The sequence below is a fragment of the Capra hircus genome, chromosome 10, assembly GCF_001704415.2.
Source record: "Capra hircus breed San Clemente chromosome 10, ASM170441v1, whole genome shotgun sequence".
NCBI lineage: Eukaryota > Metazoa > Chordata > Mammalia > Artiodactyla > Bovidae > Capra > Capra hircus.
This window is the reverse complement of record NC_030817.1, coordinates 66,887,707-66,893,706: the sequence shown is the minus strand read 5'-3', so window position 1 is coordinate 66,893,706 and position 6,000 is coordinate 66,887,707. Positions and strand designations below refer to the sequence as shown.

Genomic DNA, 6,000 nt, shown 5'->3' with positions numbered 1-6,000 from the left:
GCCCTCAGCTCTGGGAGGTATCTACATTCCTAAGGGATTTGGATTGATGTGGGAGGAGTCAGTGGAGCCTGATTTCCACTCCTGGGGCTGAAGATATCTGCCCAGTATCAGTTTCTGGGGTACCATTCAGTGCGGAGAGAATGTGTAAACCATGTGTAAACCATGACCGCAAAGGATTGATGAGCGCTTTTTGCTAATTTCCAGCACCATATAGGGTGGTGGTGAAGGGCCACCAGAGTTTGACAGACTTAAATAAATGCCTTTTCTGGAAGTACAAAAGCTGTATAACCTTGGACAAGTTTATCTTTCAGTTTCCTCATCTGTAAAATGGAGTAATAAACATGTCTGTTGTGATCACAGTGTTATTGTAAATTAAAGTGCTGTAATTCATTGTGGTGCCTGTAGATAAATACTGGATAAATGACGGTTGTTAAAATGTGAGTTGAAAGACTCCCTGATGACCCTTCAGGAGGAGAATCTCTATTCTTTTCCTACTCCCTCTCTGCTTAAATCCAAGATAAGAATTAAAACTTTCTCCTCTGGGAAGGCAGCTGTCTTCACCTCTCTGACTTCTAGATAACTACCAAGTTTCCAAGTGCTGTCAACATCTTTTTTTTAACGTCGAGTACTTTTCTTGAGCACCTGCAGCCTCCTGGGGACTGAAAGAGAACCCTGAACACTGAGTCTCACGGTAGCTTTTTTTTTTTTTTATTTTAAAATCTTTAATTCTTACATGCGTTCCCAAACATGAACCCCCCTCCCATCACGGTAGCTTTTGAAGTAAAATCTGATATTTCATAGTAACGACAGGTATGAAAAACGCTGGGGTTAGAGTCCACAATAACCGAAGTTCCTCAGTCAGGAGCTGGGTTAATTAATACCGAGCAGACCACCACTAGAACATATGTAAATAGCGATAATCGTGGGATTCTATGCACTGTTTTTTGCTACATTAAAAATACACTAAATGCATTATTTAATTAAACACTGATTCCCAAAAAATGTCTCTTTCCCTCCTTTTTCTTTATACGTGAGGTCAGAATGCTCCAAAAGCTGTCTAAAGAGTAAAACCGGAGGTTTCAAAGTCGGCTAGTAAATCATACTTGCAATGAATAAGCAACTGTTTCCATTCCGCAAGGAAATTCACCGTCATCGGTTCAAATCAGTGGCGAAAAAATAAAAACCTTCGCTCGACGAGGATGGGATTCGAACCCACGCGTGCAGAGCACAATGGATTAGCAGTCCATCGCCTTAACCACTCGGCCACCTCGTCCCAGAAGCCTACACCTTCCTGGTAGCTATAGGGAGTAAAACTAGGGGGATGTGACGTAATGGAATGGGAGCCGCCATTTTGTACGGAAGCAAAGCTCCGATCTTTTTTACAGCAAGAAATAAAAAGAAGATGGCCGCTCCCATGCAATGAGGAATCTGCAGTAGGGAGGAATAAAGGAAAATTCCGTAGAAAATGAGATAACCTTGAAAGAAATAAAATTGGCATACTAACTGGGAAAAAACTTTGACAGAAGAAATCTTAGGGAGGGTCCGCCGCCTAAGGGGCGGGGCCGACGCGTTGAGCGGCTTTGCGCCTGCGCTTTAGCTAGGCGGTTAGATTTGAATGCTTTACAGAGTCCTCTGGGCGTCGTGAGGAGACGGGAAGGGGTGGGGGTGAGCTATGTGAGGAGCGTGCGGACCACAAACAAGTCTGAGGAGAATTTGTGAAGCCGTTGGGCCGCGGCGGGTAACTTTCGTCCTGGTCTTCGCCCGCGGGAATTAGGTTTTGTTAGAGCGGACTCAAGGCCCCACGCTGGGAGGAGAGGGACGCGCCTACAACCAGGCTGCCGCAGAACTGTGGGCTCAGGTACGGACGCTTCTCCCCCGGTGCAGGACTCGCTCTTTTCTCACCTCGGCCTACACTTGTGCCGCCTCTCGCCCCCCTAGCCGTCTCCATCCACACCTGGGCCCCACGAGCGGCCCTGGGTCGCTGGCCCGCGGCTCTCTCCGCGTCCCGCCCCGCCATCTTCTGTCAGGGCTCCAGGACTGCCCCTAGCACCTACCTCCTTTTCCCTTCTTTGGGGCACTCACGGGTGTTTGCATTTCTTAGTCTTTTCTTAGCTATAAATGAAGTAACAGAAATGTGATTTTGAACTCTCGGTTTATGGTTTATTTACAGTGTCTGATCTGAGTGCTAGCGGCACTGAGCAGATTTTGAGTTTTCTGGGGCTGCCGTCTATGGGGTCGCACAGAGTCGGACACGACTGAAGCGACTTAGCAGCAGCAGCAGCAGCGGATGTAATAACATAAATAAAGCCAGTATTAGTACGCCACAAATAAGTTTTTAAAAAATCATCGGTGCGTTATTAAGCCAGAGTTAAGGAGTCTTTTCTTGCTGTTTGTCTCAATAGTAGAGTTTAAGAAAAAAGTTCTAAAAATATGTTTTGTCGATTGGAATCTTAAAGGTCGGTTTATAGAGATATGACAGAGAAGACCAAAGCAGAGCTTACTTTAGGTATTAAGGTTGAAGTTTTCAGTTGAATTGGATCAGTCTAATTCCTCAGATCTGTATTGGATTCCTTGTCTTGTGCTCGGGCAGGGAGCAGAAGATTCAGTCCTTCATCTAAAATTTACAGTCCAGAACGGGAAGGAATTGATATACACAGATAACTATAAAGCAAGACACTGTAAAGGATTACAGGACATTCTAAAGGAATGTGGGAACACAGACCAGCTTATTTGATGCTTTTTGGCGATGGAGTCTAGAGGAGGCTTCTTGGAGAAAGTGGTATTTGAGGTGGAACTTGAAGGAAAGAGTGGTTTGAGATGTGAATTTAACGTACTGTAAAGGTTGGGTTCCAAGTGGTATGATTTTTCTTGACAATGTGAATGGCTGGAAATGTTTACAAGGTGACAAGTAGATGTAAACTGAGTGAAAAATACTTGGAGTGGTAATATTAATGATGTGTTTGATGCTAAGTAAGAGACAGTAAAAGATACCCTAGATATTGGTAGTAGGACAGTGCTGTCCAATAAAACTTACAGTGTTAATGGTAATATTTAATTTCTGCATTGCCCAGCACGGTACTCATTAATCTCATATGACTATTGAGCACCTACATTGTGGCTAATTGTGGCAAGAATGGTATTTTAAATTTTGTTGCATTTTAATTAAATTTAAATGATATAGACTCTAGATCTGTACTATCTGATATAGCACAGGTCTAGAGTCTATATCATTGGACACTATGAAATATATTAACTGTTGTTCAGTGGCTCAGTCGTGTCTGACTCTGAGCCATGGACTGCAGCAAGCCAGGCTTCCCTGTCTTTCACCATCTCCCAGAGCTTGCTCAGAGTCATGTCCACTGAATCGGTGATGCCATCCAATCATCTTTCTCAGCGTCAGGGTCTTTTCCAATGAGTGGGCTCTTTGCATCAGGTGGCCAAAGTATTGGAACTTCAGCCTCAGCACCAGTCCTTCCAATGAATATTCAAGGTTCATTTCCTTTAGGATTGACTGGTTTGATCTCCTTGCTTTCCAAAGGACCCTCAAGAGTCTTCTCCAACACCACAGTTCAAAAGCATCAGTTCTTCGGCGCTCAGCTTTCTTTATAGTCCAGCTCTCACATCCATACCTGACTACTGGAAAAACCATAGCTTTGACTATGTGGACCTTTGTCGGCAAAGTAATGTCTCTTTATTATACTGTCTAGGTTTGTCATAGCTTTTCTTCCAAGGAGCAAGTGTCTTAATTTCATGGCTGCAGTCACTGTCTGCAGTGATTTTGGAGTCCAAGGAAATAAAATCGGTCACTATTCCCATTGTTTCCCCATCTATTTGCCATGAAGTGATGGGACCGGATGCCATGATCTTACTTTTTTGGATGTTGAGTTTTAAGCCAGCTTTTTCACTCTCCTCTTTCACTTTCATCCAGAGGCTCTTTAGCTCCTCTTCACTTGCTGCCGTAAGGGTGGTGTCATCTGAATATCTGAGATTATTGATAATATACATAAATTGAATTAAAAGATACTTTATTTTGTTTTTTAATAATCGCAATTATTTGATTGGATATGTGCACCTGTAACTGAAAATGGGGTCCGACTGCTTACCACTCAAAAGTCAATAAAGAGGCAAGGTTGGTGGAAAGGAGAGTTTGCTTCTTTTTGGATATTGGCAGTGGGCTAAGAGGGCAGACTTCTGTTCAAAGCCCAACTCTCCCCCAGTGATGATCAATGGGCAACAGCTTTTATAAATATGGGGAGAGGCTACATGCAGAAACAGCACAGTCAGCTCTGACAGTCATCTTGAAATTGATCGTGTGGTGATCTGATCAACATCATCTTGATTGTTTTAAATACAGTTGATCTTCACTCCTAGGATGGGCTTGTTCCCGTTTCTCTGAGACTAATTCTCTGAACAGTGGTAGCTTATGTCACGGCTGCAGTCTACTCATTGTGTAGTTCACTTCTTCCACCTGGTGGGGGTTTCAGTATCTTTAAGAGCTCACAGGATATGGCCCAAAATAGTATCTATAGCCCTTGAGAAGGAACTAAAGGTCCTTTACTATGCTTGATGACTAAACTATTTTTATGTGGTCTCTTTTGCTGTTTTCCTTTGTTTCTGCATTTTCTCACTTCTCTGATTATGCTTATTCTTTGGGTAAAGTTTTTCCATAGACAAAAGGCAGGTGGAGAACATGGGGAACAAGGTCCGTAGAGTCCTTCTCCATTTCATGTTGAACACTACACAACTTTCAGATACTGCCATTTCAGAATCGGATACTGCCATGCTCATTTCTGGGGCCACATTGATCAAAAGTACTTGCTTTATATCACAGCAACTGCCAAAAATCCAGCTTTGCAATAATATGTAACCAAAACTAGTGTAAGGTCAATGGGTACTCTTTTGAACTAGCAGTAGATAGATGTTGAGAATTATTTCTCTCAGAAATTTAAAATGTTCCAGAACCCCTTTGTGAGTATGCTGTAGCACCCCTCCTTATGTGCCAGGTGCACCGTTTTGGAACCAATTAATAATCAATGAATGTGATGATGATCGAAAGTTCAACCATAACAGCATTTTACACATGAAGCTTAATGTGAGAGTCTGCAGTCTCCTATTTCTGTTGGAAGTGGAACTTACAGATATGTAATAAATAGAGTATTTTTAAAAGAGGACATCAGTAAGCTTTGACTCTTATCACTTAAGTGCTAAGTCTGGCAGAGAGACAGAGATTATGCACAATGACTGTTTCAAACAATGAATATGTTTGGATGATTCAAGGCTATGGTTTTTCCAGTAGTCATGAACAGATGTAGAGCTGCACAATAAAGAAGGCAGAGTGCCAAATAATTGATGCTTTTGAACTGTGGCACTCTTGACAGTCCCTTGGAAAGCAAGGAGATCAAACCAGTCGATCTTTAAGGAAATCAACCCTGAATACTCTTTGGAAGGACTGATGCTGAAGCTCTGATCATTTGACTACCTGATGCAAAGAGGTGATTCATTGGAAAAGACCCTGATGCTGGGAAAGATTGAAGGCAGAAGGGGAAGAGGCTGACAGAGGATGAGATGGTTGAATGGCATCACTGATTCACTGGACATGAATTTGGGCAAACTCTGGGAGGTGGTGAGGGAGAGGGAAGCCTTGTGTGCTGCAGTCCATGGTGTTGTGAAGAGCTAGACGCAACTTGGTGACTGAGCAACAAGATTTTGATAGTACTTTAAGTTTTATCTATGAATTTTGAATATGGACTTGAAAATATTTCCAAAAGGAGAAAAAAATATGGAAGGCATTGAATTTATTGAGCTCATATTATTTACTAAGCACTGTGCCAAATTCTCAAAATGTGACAGTAAACATAAGAGACACCAGCCCTGTTCTCATGGAGTTTACTGTTTAGGCAAGGATATGTTGATGCAAATAATAGTCAATCTGTAAATAAGAACAGAAGAGAGTTTTATTTGAGCCAAACTAAGAAGTATAGCCTGGGAGACAGCCTTTCA

The 6,000-nt window shown here is 42.5% G+C and overlaps 1 protein-coding gene and 1 non-coding gene across 2 annotated transcripts in view; one reads left to right on the top strand and one right to left on the bottom strand.

Moving 5' to 3' along the window:
* On the bottom strand, positions 1,192-1,273 carry TRNAS-GCU. The gene has a single exon. It is a non-coding gene; the product is annotated as a tRNA-Ser (tRNA).
* KNL1 (kinetochore scaffold 1) overlaps positions 1,592-6,000 on the top strand; it is a 65,004-nt gene continuing 60,595 nt past the window's right edge. Inside the window, exon 1 of the mRNA XM_018054444.1 lies at positions 1,592-1,858. The gene's annotated coding sequence lies outside the window, so the exon portion shown is untranslated. The remainder of the gene's footprint in view (positions 1,859-6,000) is intronic.